This window comes from Meriones unguiculatus, chromosome 6 (genome assembly GCF_030254825.1).
Source record: "Meriones unguiculatus strain TT.TT164.6M chromosome 6, Bangor_MerUng_6.1, whole genome shotgun sequence".
Classification (NCBI taxonomy): Eukaryota; Metazoa; Chordata; class Mammalia; order Rodentia; family Muridae; genus Meriones; species Meriones unguiculatus.
In genome coordinates, this window is record NC_083354.1 from 10,945,689 (window position 1) to 10,958,428 (window position 12,740).

Genomic DNA, 12,740 nt, shown 5'->3' on the forward strand with positions numbered 1-12,740 from the left:
CCACCCAGGTATTGGTGTCAGAGAGAAGGCAGATGCCAGGGTTTGCTGGTCCTCAGCCTAGACCCAGTTTCAGTGAGATACCCTGTGTCCAAAGAATAAGGCAGAGAATGATAGAACAGGACACGTAATGTCCTCCTTGGCTTCTGTGAGCGCACATGCACTCAAGCACACACACACACACACACACACACACACACACATTTTCATTCTATATATATACAAAAATATAATCTACAGAGTGTAAGCCAAGTCATCTCTCTAGCCCTCTTATATTTTTTGAGTCAGGGTCTTATTCTGTATCCCAAGTTGGCCTCACATTTACTATGTAGTGCAGACTAGTCTATACTCATGGCATTCCTCCTGCTACAGCTTCCCAGGTGCTAAGATTATATAGGTCTATGCCAATAGGCCTGGCAATGTTCTACATTTAAAAAAATGTGTGTGCATGCATGTGTGTACATGTGTGTATATATACATGTGTGTACATGTACATATGTTTGTGTGTGTATGTGTGTGCTGCCACCCAGCCGAGCACTTGTGCATCTCAAACTTGCCTGTGTTCTGGAATCAGGCTGTCAGGAATCCATAGGGTTTCATGAGATTCCCTGGTCCAGACGTAAGGTGTTCATTTTCAGAAGAGATCCCTGTCTCTCAAAGGCTAAGCTGTGCACATAAGGGGGCAGGGAAAATGGAAAGCAAGAAATGGCAGCTGCCATGGCTCCGTTAATCACAAGGTTAAGTGTGCTGCAAGAGGACCTGATTAGAGGGGCTCTTTCTACCAGCTGGCCACAGTGTCATGTCACAATGTCACAGCAGTCATCTGTTGTTTCTTCTTCTGTAGTAATGCAAGAGGTGCTGCAGCTGTCTGCAGACTCCATCTAAAGGGAGTTCTTCTTGTTCGTTTGTTCTTTTTTTTTTTTTTGGTATGTGATCATCGTTTCTAGCAGAAACAAAAAAGCTCGCTCCCCTCCCTGCTTGAATATCTGTGAGGTGGTTCAGGCTGTGGTGAGACCTTCCTACACCTCAAGTGGAGAAGGGTTGGAAGCAGGCAGCCACCTTAACTTTAGGGACCTTAACTTCCTGCCCTGAGGGGCCATGTGCCTTGGATGCCCTTAGATATTCTATGAAGGAAGGCATATACTCTGCCAAACTTACAGGTCTCAACAGGAGCAAAGATTTCCTAAAGAGAGCTCCCTCTCCCCCCCCCCCCCCCATTCTACTGTCAGAATATCAAAACAATGGTTCCCAGGGATCTCATGCTGGAATAAGAAGCCTGAATGGAGCTTGCCCCTCAGAAAGGTATTTTTGACAACTTCTGATGACCTCTCAGACCTCCTTACAGACTGGAGCCTGTTGATAGGTGGGACCACAGCTTGGCCAGGACTGTGATGCCTCTTACACTTGAAAGGGTTAGGCTAACTTTGTAACCTATATGTCTTCTAAAGCCTATAGTTTTGAGTTTTAGGTCCAGGTTAAGCTAAAGCCTCTTAGTACCTTTCCAGAGAGTGAAGGAATGTGACCCTATCTGTGAGGACAGATATAAAAAAAGGGCAAGCAAGCAATGACTTTCACTCAGCAAAAGAATGACCAGACCCTTGTCCTTGAGATAGCGTTTCTTAGCAACAAACCTAGACTTCTTCTGAGTAGCTTTTGACCTCCAGCCAAGAGCCTGCAGCCCTAATCTTCAAGGATGAGCTAACCACCCCCACCTTCAATTGCAGCTGCATCCACACTTGGCAGGACTGGCCAAGCTTGAGCACCTAAGACTAACCAATTATCTTACTTTATAGCTTCCTCATCTAATCCTAAATTGCCAAAACTAGAACTTCAAATCTCCCGCAATTTTTCTTTTAAAAACCTAAAGGCCTTTGTCTCCCGGTGCCACTCTTTGCTGACCAGCAGGGGTGACCCCATTGTACAATGGTTAATAAACCTGTTGCTTTTGCAACGAGTCTTGGTCTGGGGGAGTTTCTGGGAAGGGCGCGATTGAACTCCTGAGCTGTGAGACCCCAGGTCTTACACACTCTCTTAAAGAGGACTCCAAGATGGACTGGAGAGCACTGGACCTCTTTATTAGTTCCCCCTCTCAATGTAGCCATATTGAGTAGACCTTTATGTTTTTCAGGATTATTTCTCCCTTTAGTTGACACAGCGAGGATGAATGGACAAGCCCAGACTTGTCATGCCGTCATCAGTGGTGGGACAGAGGCACAGCCCTACTCTGTACCCTGCAGTGGCTTGAAGGTTCTCTTTCCCCGTAGGGATCTCCATTCTAGGAATCTGTGGCTTCTACAAAGAAAGAACTTCATGGTGAACCAATATATATCAGAGTTGGAGATTTGGTCTAAAGCTTTTTTTGCATATTAGAAAAAGAAAGAGAGACATGGGCAGACACAGATTCCCGCTTCCCCTGTTGAGGGTGCCAGTTAGGTTTCTTTACAATGGGATTTTTCCAGCCTTATGTTATGTCTAAGTTATGTTTAAGGTTTCTAAGAACCACTGCTCATTTAACCTTGTTCAAAGAGTGCAGCTTACAGCAGGGTGTGAGCCAAGTTGAAAGGTGGATTTATGTGGCTACCATTGAGATTCAGGAAAGTGGGAATTTCTAGAAACTCAAGGTTACATCATTTGGGCCCTAAGAAAGCACAGTTTTATTTACTGTCCTTAATGCCTTTTGGAAAATAAGTATTGACTGTGTGGGAAATTTAGGCTTCATCAGTGGAATCTAAAGCTTAACTGTCTTTCTCAGGAAAACAAAACCAAACCCAAACAACAACAAACATAGATCAGATTTGAGGAGCTTTCCTCTTCCAGGCCAGCATGACTCCCATCCTGCGTTGGCACTCATATACCTCCTTCCATCTTGACTTCTAATTTATTTCCTTTAGCCAAGTTATGGCCTCAGTATGACTTCATTAAAAAACAAATGGAAAAGAGAGCTGGGACTTCCTGCCCTGAAGAATCACTGGCTCAGAATGTGTCTCCAGCCACCCTGACTCGGTCTAGGAGACTCTAACAGGTGCCGGTTACACATCTGACTCTCCAGCAGACTGCAGTGCGAAAGCGGAACTGAAACATTGTTCTGAGGGCTACACTGTTCCTGAGGGGCAGAGCACCAGGCCAGGACTCTCCTTCCCACCCACACAAAAAGGAACAATTAGACAAGACAAGGTGTTGTTTTATTTCTCTCATATTTCTATTTGTGGCAAATAGTTTTCCATTATTATGATGACATATAAGTTTCCCCCCCTCCTCCCCCAGGGAACAAAAAGAGAATGGTAAATTTCAAAGACTTTCTCTCATATGCTCACTCTAGATTTACACACACACACACACACACACACAGAGAGAGAGAGAGAGAGAGAGAGAGAGAGAGCGAGATCAAGAGAGAGAGAGAGAACAATTTTGGAGAAAGAGGAAGCAGAAGGGGAGCAGAGAGTGAAGTGACTAAGAGTACAGGGACATATGTGCATAATGATGTCACAATGAAAACCATTATTTTTGCTTTTTTTTTGATGATGTCACGAAAGCGAGGCACAGTCTGACATGACAAGGATTGTTAGTTTGATGCCAGCCTGGGCTACACAGCAAAACCTTATCTAAAAAACAAACAAACATACAAACAAACCAAACAAACCCCTCAGTAATACAAGAGCAATGAGATGGATTTTTAATACCATAACCTCAAACCAAGATTTCTGAGCATTGTACATCCCTAAAAAAAAAAAAAAAAATCTTTTGCCTGCAGGCCTTATAGCCATGTTTGAAACTCCTGTGGCGTGAGAATAAAGAGGAGGAAGAAGAGAGTGAGCAGGCTGAAGCACAAGCAAAGAACGAGGAGGCAGAGGCTCAGGTGAAGCAGCTTGTCCAGCCCTGGAGGCTGTGGAGCAGAGATGGGGATGCCAGAGGCTGAGGCACGGGTCCAGGTTGTTGGATTTTAAGTCACTGTCAACGAGTTGCTGCACTGGGTCTGAACCAGGGAGACTGCCCCAGGACGCCCCCTGGCTCACAACCCAAGCAGCCCCTGTTGGCCGCTGCCCCGGACCTGTGGCATCCTGTGCTGATTCTGCTCTGATTGCCGTCAAGGGTAACACATGTAAGACAATGATCTCTTCTGCTGCCTTTCCTGAAGAATAAGGGGAAAAAAAATGAACGACCAATTTCTCCAGTCGTCTGATCCACAACATGGAAATACAGACACATGCAGAACTTGTAAACGGAAAACACCTTGTCACAGCAGGAAAAGCTGCTGAGGTGGCTGAGGTGACAGCGGTGCTTGGCTGCCAACCTGAGTCCGAGCCCCGAGTCCCCACTTGTGCAAGGAAGGAATTGTCCTTTGACCTCCGCACACATAGGCACACACATATGCATACACACAGATAATTTTTAATGTTATAAAACATGAAAGGACTTTTTAAAACATTTGATAACAGTAAGTGATGCTGCAGATGCCCTAAATGCCGTGACAGTTGTCAGGGGATAAGGCGAACACGGATTCCTGACATCTACACACATACTTCTGTAACCATAACCATCACCACCCACAATAAATGAATACATTTCTGAGCAAGAAATCTGGACATGATTAGGTGTTAGAAGGAATAACCCTGATGAGTGACAGTTTAAGCAATTATGAAGAGTGATCATAAAAAAAAAAGATTAACTAAGGTCTGGGTTAATGAGTAAAATCTCTCTTTGAATGACTATTCATGGCTGTCTGAGGCAAAATCCTGAAAAGGTCACTTTCGTTTTCAGATGCCTTCAGCAGGACCATCTCTGACCTGTCAAAATGGGGACTCATCAGGATAAGCCGTGACATGGTGAGATGGGTGGGGAAGAAAAGCAATTAACTGTCAAAAGTTTCCAGAGCGGCTCCTGGGTGGAAAACCAGGTCAAAAGCAAAGCTGTAAGAACTAAAAAGCATTCTTTTAAAGAAAATCATTTATTTACTCATTTTACATTCTGGTCATAGCCCCATCCCTCCTCACCTCCCTCTCTCCCTCTCGCCCTATTCCTCAGAAAAAGGGAGCCTGTCTTCTCAGCAGGCCCAGCTCTTCAAGTCAGGGCTGAGCATGTCCTCTTCCCCTGTGGCCTGGCAAGGCAGTCCCTCCAGGGGGAAATAATTGAAAATTTGGCAAGAGAGTCTAAGTCAGAGAAAACCGCTGCTCCCCTTACTAGGGAACTCACACAAGGCTACATCTTTGTAGGAGGCCTAGATCCAGTCGATGCAAGGTTCTTGGTTGATGCTTCAGTTTCAGCAGGTACCTCTTGGCGCTGGTTAGTTGTCTCTGTTGGTCTGAAAAAAAAAATGCATTCTTGACCCTACAGGCTGAACTCTTTTCCAACTAAACCCATTAGCCAAATGTAGATCTTATTGCTATGTCATGGTGGTCCCTACTCTTATTTGTGGTTTTGGTTACCTGCTTAAATGTGGTCTGAAAACGTTAAATGGAAAGTTCCAAGCATAACCAATTTCTGTGCTGTAAAAACTGCATTTTATTCTGAGCGTTGTGATGAAATCTCTGTCCTGCCCTGACCTGCACGGGTTATGAATCACTCCTGCTTCCTGTCCACCCCTCTCTGTACACTTTGTGCCCATTAGTGAGCTGGCAATGCCACCATAGCCTCACAGTGCTTCTGCCTGAGTCTGGTGTCAACCTCAGCTTCAAGCATCCACGGAGGGCTTGGAGCCTACCCCCGAGGAAAAGCGGTAAGCAGAAAGGAGCCCCAGACCTTTTAGGCATTAAAATAATTTAGAGTCAGTCTGTGAGCACCTACTGAGGGTCTCCTGTGTGCTGTCATGCATCCTGGAACACAGTAACAAGACGACATCTCTGATCTTAATGGACATACTTCCCAGTAAACAAACAGGACAATAGAGCCCAAGTCGGAGACGGTTCCTGCTCCCCTTACTAGGGAAGCCACATGAAGCCTGAGCAGCCCATCTGCTACCTCTGTGTAGGGGCTCTAAGTGCAGTCCATGCATGGTCCTTGGTTGGGTGCTTCCATTTCAGCAAGGCTCTCTGGGCCCTGGTTAGTTGGCTCTGCTGCCTTGCCAGACCATGGGGGAAGAGGACACACTCAGTCCTGACATGACTTGATAAGCTCCATTGGTATGTGTGTGTATGTGTGTGTGTGTGTGCGCGCGCACGCGCGCGCTCTCCTTTTCTGAGAAATAGGGGAAGGGAGAGGAGAAAGGAGGAAGGGTGGGACTGAGAGGAGAGAAGGGAGGTGGCTACGATTGGGATGTAAAGTGAATTAATTAATTTTAAAAAACACACAAGGACATCTTAGGTAATGTGAGCTGTGACAAGAAAATGTGACAGGAAGTGACCTGGCAGGAGGGCTGCTTTGCTTCTGCGGGGGGGGAGTCCTCTCCAGCCTACATTTTGCTGAGGTGCAAGGGGAGCAAGGGGAGCATTAAGGGCCAGTGAGGAGAGTGTTTGCAGAAGGCGCAGTGGTTCCAAAGCCTGGGCATCTGAGGGACAGAAAGAGGTCACTGCAGTTGAAGCACAGGAGAGGGCAAGCAGAGCCAGCAATTATCTAGGCCAGGAAAGTAGACTCCCAAAGGTTTGGATACTGCCTAACATCCATGGAGGCCGTTGTCAGGGTAGTGACTGATTATTGTTTTCTCTTGTTAGGATAGAATACGAGAGACTCTGAAATTTAAGGACAAAGAGGCTTATTTGGCATGTCGTTCTGGAGGCTGGAAATCCAAGACTGCTCAGCCACATGTGGCAAGAGCCTCGTGTTCCATTTTGATATGTTGAAATACAAAAGGACATAGAGGACAAAGAGCAAGGAGCGGTGAGGAGCTGCATGACCTTTCAACAACCTGCTCTCCTGGTAACAAATGCAGCCCCGACAGTGACATTCATTCCCTTATGAGGAAGAGGTGCCAGAGGAGACTTTTTTCCCTCGTTTGCCAACACTGCGGGGGGGGGGGAGGGGCTGGATAGGGATGTGGAGAGCAGCAAAGAAGGCAGACCCCTGCAAGGCTAACCCTGGGAGCCATCTTACTAGCGCAGGATGAAATTCTCTGTATGAGGAAGAAACCACAAGTTTATCTTTTTGGCAAGGAATGCTTAAAGGGATTTCTGCCACACTCAGGGATCTGTCCTGAAAATGTGACAACAGTGGCTTAGATCTGGAGAGCAAAGAAACTTGCAGACAGGGCTGTGGGTTTTGGTGGGTGAGCAGCTATGGGTACATATATAGGCCTGAAGGACCTGTAGAAAAGGTGACCCAGTCTGCTCGGAAGTGTATGTGTAGACCTCAGTTACTGGGCAAATGACTCATCTCGTCGGTGAGGAACAGCTTATTTTTATCTCATTTGTGTGAGTGTTTTGCTTGAACGTATGTCTGCATAGCACTTATGTGCCTGAGGAGGGCACTGGATCCCTTGGAACTGGAGTTTCAGACAATTGTGAGCCACCTTGTGGCTTCTGGGACTCGAACCCGGGTCCTCTTGCAAGAGCAGCTGGTGCTTTTCACTGCCGAACCATCTCTCCAGCCTGGTATAGAACATTTAAGAACAAATAAGGTTTGCTTCCTGTGGTTGGAACAAGCAGAAGAGCCGTGAGCTCTCAGAGCAGGAAACACTCAGTAAGACAACTATTTTAAGCTGGTTTTTCAAGCCTGCCCAAGAGCCACAGTCGGAGAAGAGACTCTGGGACTCCATCAAGGGAATTTGACTGTCTTCACTGAAGTGTTCTTCCTCTGTGACTGTTAGAGAGAGGGCCTGGCCTGCAGGAGCTGATACTGTCAACTGGCCCAAAAGGTCGGATACTGAATTCACTTTGGAGATAGACCCATATAATTTGAAAAGATAAGTATAAATCCAGTGCCTTAGATCATTCAGCCACTCTGCCTCCCACCAGAGACTATGCTGATGACCACGGCCTGTGCCGCCACCAAGGGAAGAGCCATGAGTGCGTACAGAGGATTACACAGACGTTCATGGTCTTTGCCCGCATAGGAGGCCATCTTGATGTCCGTGGTGCGTGTTACCACAGAGTGACATGTGGATGTCCTTGGTCTTTGCTGCCACCTGGGGCCACGTGGATGTCCTTGAGCCATGCTGATGCCAAGGGCCATGTTGGTGTCTGTGGCCTGTGCTGATGTCATGATGGTGTCCCCTGGAGGCCATGCTGAGGGCCATGGTCCATGATGACACCAGAGGTCATGTGGACGTCCATGGATTGTGCTGTCACTAGGAACCACATGGAGGTCTATGATCTGTGCTGCTGCTGACTATAAAGGGCAAGGGAGTTTCCTTTGCAGTGGTATTGATTGATGACTGCAGACTCACAGCCGAGAATGAGAGACATGGGCAACATGAAATGGACTTGGTATTTTTTTTTCTTTATCTCCCCCACCCGGGAGGAGGTCACAAGAGTAGAAGGGTGGAACTGGGAGGAGTGGGAAGTGTGATTGGGATGCATCATGTGAAATTCCCAAATAATCAATAAAAAACATTATGTGGGAGAAAAAAAAATGAGACATTCAAGATAACTCTCTACTAGATATTTTTGGACACATCCAGGTGTTGCCTACCTGAGTTAACCTATTACACTGTAGAATATTAAAAGTTATTCTTTAAAAAAATAAAAAGAAAAAGAAGAAATAAAGGAAGGAAGAAAGAAAGAAAGAGAAAGAAAGAAAGAAAGAAAGAAAGAAAGAAAGAAAGAAAGAAAGAAAGAAAGAAAGAAAGAAAGAAAGAAAGGAAACACCAACAATAATACAAAAGTGAGGAAGCGGTAATTATTACTGATCCCAAAGCAGGTTTTGAGGGCTGGAAAAACCTCTTTCTTCCATACATCGCCTTGGATTGTGGTTGTTTCATCACAGGAACAGAAAAGTAAGTAAAACAACTACTGAGCTAGATCTTGTTGTTATTGATTGATTGATTGATTGTTGCTGGGGCCTGGGCATGCTAGGCATGTGGTCTATCACCAATCACCCCCCTTGCATCCCAGGACTGTTCATTTAGAAATGATATCTGGGTATAGCAGCACATGCCTGTTATTGTCTGTGAGGAGGCACACTCATGCCACAGTGCACGTGTCCGGGTCGGAACATGGCTTTATGGGGTTGGTTCCCCCTTCCACGTCCACACGGATCCTGGTGATTGAATTCAGGCCGCTAGGTTCACACAGCAAGCACTCTACCCAAAGAGCCATCTTATCCTCCCTGATTCTGTTTTGACATAGAGTCTTTTACTGCAGCCCAGGATGGCCTGGAACTCGTGGCAATCCCCCTGCCTCAACATTATGAATGCTGGGATCATCGGTACCTCCATGCCCAGCTGTTACACATGTTTACAATTTTTAGAAACATAGATGGCCTGTAATTATTTGTTTCTTGAGACGGGCTCTTACTGGGTGGAATTCACAATCTTTCTGTCTCAGCTTCCCAGGCTGCTGGGACCCCTTGCCTGTATCACCTTGTCAAGGGAAGTAAAAGATATTTCTAAAAACACGTGTTCTTGGCAGAACATTGGGGATTCTTTCCTCAGAGGTAGAAGAGACAACCGTATGAGGTTTCTAAGTGGTAATGAGAGGTTTGGTGTTTAAGAGACAGATCTCAAGGCCTTGTACACAATCTTGTTTATTTGCCTCCAAAGAACCGTACCTCGAGAATGTCTTCCCAGTGATATCACATTGTTCTCGTCGACCCTAAGTGTGCCTTCCCCGTTATCTTACTGCTTTTCCTGTTTTCCAATGCATTTCTTGAGACTCTCTGATTCACGAGGCTCTGGTAGCAGGCACTACATCGTGTCTGTCCTCTTTGGAGATAAGGTTCTTGTGGAGAAGATGGTTTCTTAATGCCATAGGCAGCTTGCAGTGGATGAAACAAGGCAACAAGGAGGCTAAGAGCCACTGCTGCAGGGCTCTTGACAAACAGGATTATGGCTGTAATTTGAGGGACCTTCTGCTCTGGAGTGATAGCGTCTATTGCCTTTTCTTGGAACCTGGGCTAGTCCTGTGGTTTGTGCTGACCAGTTGGATAAGGCACTGGGAAGGTTTGTGTGGCTCCTGAAACCGAAAGTTAACGTAGCTGCGGTCCCTGCCTTTGCTGTTAGAATGCCCCCGTTAGAAGGAAGCTGTCATTGTGTAAAGGCCACCGTGCTGTGGGGAAGGTCGGTGTGGTAATGCCACAGGAAAGAGCGTGAGTCAGGAGACACAGAGTGAGCCTCTTTATGCTCTTTTGACCTGTCTCAGCCATCAGTGAGGTAAGGCAGGGGATCCAGGGACCTACACAAAGCAGAAATAGGAACTGTGCCTACATTTCTGGCTCATAGCACCATGAAACATTATAGAATTGCTATTTGAGTCATTACGTTGTGAGTACTGTATACTTAGCCACAGCTAGCCATAATACTGGGAGACAGGTCTTAGTGATGTTTAAGCTTTAGCAAAAAGCAAGGGTCTCAGCCTGGCCTCAACCAGTGGTCTTGAAGCTGAGCTCTACCGAGCCATTGTTAAACTCCTAAAGAAGAGCAGAGAGAGGGAAGGTGCCAGAAGCAACAGACAAAAGCTGTTCCCCGGAGCCATGGAGACCCTTAGAGCCTTGAGGTTGCAGTAGTGGTATGATGAATTTGCAGTATCTGAAAGCAAGGATATTTGAGGGCCTGGTGAAGCGAACACAGAGGCAGCCTGAAGCACTCTCTGGCTGGGTCACCAGCCCTCTACCAGCCTGGGAGCTTTCATTCTTCAGTCGTTTGACTCTAATTTCCTGGGTTTCAGTGGGTTTCTTCCCAAAAACTCAGCTACAGCAGAGCACTGCATTGAAACAGAAGCTTTTGGAAGAGCCAAACTTCCCCTTCCCCAAACCAAACTGGTCCTCTCCTAGACACATTATTATTCAGTTAATTAATTATTAAATTATTTATTTACTTACTTTGGTTTTTCCAGACAGGATTTCTCTGTGTAATAGACCTGGCTATCCTAGACCTGGCTGGCTTCGAACTCACAGAGCTTTGCCTGTCTCCGCCTCCCGAGTGCTGGGATAAAAGGTGTGTACCCCACACCCAGCTTCAAAGGATAATACTTTTAATGAAGCAGGGACATCACATAGATTAGGAAAACTGGCCTGTGCTGTGCTGTGAAATGAAAATGTAAGTTTACGTTGCCATTCAGTTAAGAGTGGCAAGAAAGATGAACCTTCTAGAGGGGGACGAATTCTCCCTTTGGCCCCTCTCACTTAGAAAGAGAGGCCTGTGTTCTTAGGGGGCCTCTCTGGTGGGGGGAGGCCACCCACATTCTTTCAGTTCGAGTCCTGCCTGCAGCGTTCCCACAGCTTACTTAAGAACTCCAGAGCGCAGTTTCTGTCTCTTTCCCTAGGCTGAGAGTCTGGGATCTCATTGGGGGTCCAACCTGCTGAGGACAGGAAGACAGGTGAGGAGAATGGAGAGGACCCGCCACGTGCCCCGTTCAGCTGGGAGTGGCGGTGCAGGGAGCAAGCTTTGAAGGAGACGGGTCTGAGCTGGGGCTCCCCCCAGATAAAGGGCGCGGAAAACAGAAGGGACGCACACGAGCTACCCTGCCCATGGGCCTTTCCGTTCTCCTAGCTCCTCTCAAAGCCAGTGGCGTTACTAATGACAATGGTGCAGGAGTGGAAGGTTGTCACTGAGGACTGACTCTTCTGTATCTTGGCCAGAGTCAGAGCTGCCCCCGAAGCCCCGTGGAACCGCCGCTTAGTTCTGTCTGTGCGCCCGAACTTGTCCAATGCGTGTCCTTTGGTATCCTCAATTCTCTTCCCCTTTGAAAGGCTGGCCCCAATTTAGGCTTGTCCCTGGCTCTGAACAAGAATGTCAGCTGCGGAGGGCGAAGGAGTCGAGCGAATAAGCATTCCATCCCGCTTCTTGCAGACTGCTTCAGTTTTGGAGAGGGCATTATTTTTAGAATCCCTGCTGGCTTTCACCCTGTGCCCTGAATGATTAACTCTTAGTCATCTCCTTGCAGGTTAACCCCTGCTCCTCCATTTGCTCCTGGGGAAGCGAGCCCCCTTTCCACTAACAGGCTGAGATTAAAAAAAAAAAAAATCCAAGCTGCTGTCTCCCACCCCACAGCAATTAAGACCATCTCTGATGCTTATAGAGGCAGTAACCCGGTGAAAAATGCTTGTTTGTTGCTAGAAATTGAACTCAGGGTGCCACGGCGGCTGGGGCATGCAATCTGATCTTCACCGTCAGACCCAAATCTTCAATCAGGTTTAAAGTCCAGTTTGTGTCTTCTGGTGTTTAAAACAGGTGACTTGATTAAATCTTCAAATGGGTGATGGAGGCAGCACTTTGCCTGAGTCATTAAATACAGAGGCTCAGAGGGTCTGTGTGTATGTGTGTGTGTGTGTGTGTGTGTCTGTAATCTGGTGCTTAGGTGAGGGTTTTAGATCAACAGTTGCAGGCTAGCTTTCAAGGTACAATGTTCAGAGTTCAAAGTTTATGCTGTTACCCTTGACTAATTTCATTTCAGGTGTGTGTGTGTGTGTGTGTGTGTGTGTGCAATTACAGGTGCCTAGAGGCCAGCAGAGGATGTTGGGTGTCGATCTCTGTCACTCCCCATCTTATCTCCTGGAGACGGGGCCTGTGCGTGAACCTGCAGTGGGGGTCTCTTGTTGTGTTGCTGCCTCTTACGCTGGGCTAGTCTTCCAGTTAGTTTCCCGAGTCTCCTGTCTCCACCTCCCACCTCAGCACAGGAACACTGGGATTACATCGTGCCCAACCTTACCTTGCTTCT

At 46.9% G+C, this 12,740-nt stretch overlaps 1 pseudogene; it reads left to right on the forward strand.

The window, feature by feature from the left end:
- Positions 1–5,606: 5,606 nt before the first annotated feature.
- Positions 5,607–12,740, forward strand: part of LOC110552283 (activated RNA polymerase II transcriptional coactivator p15-like) — a 33,196-nt pseudogene continuing 26,062 nt past the window's right edge.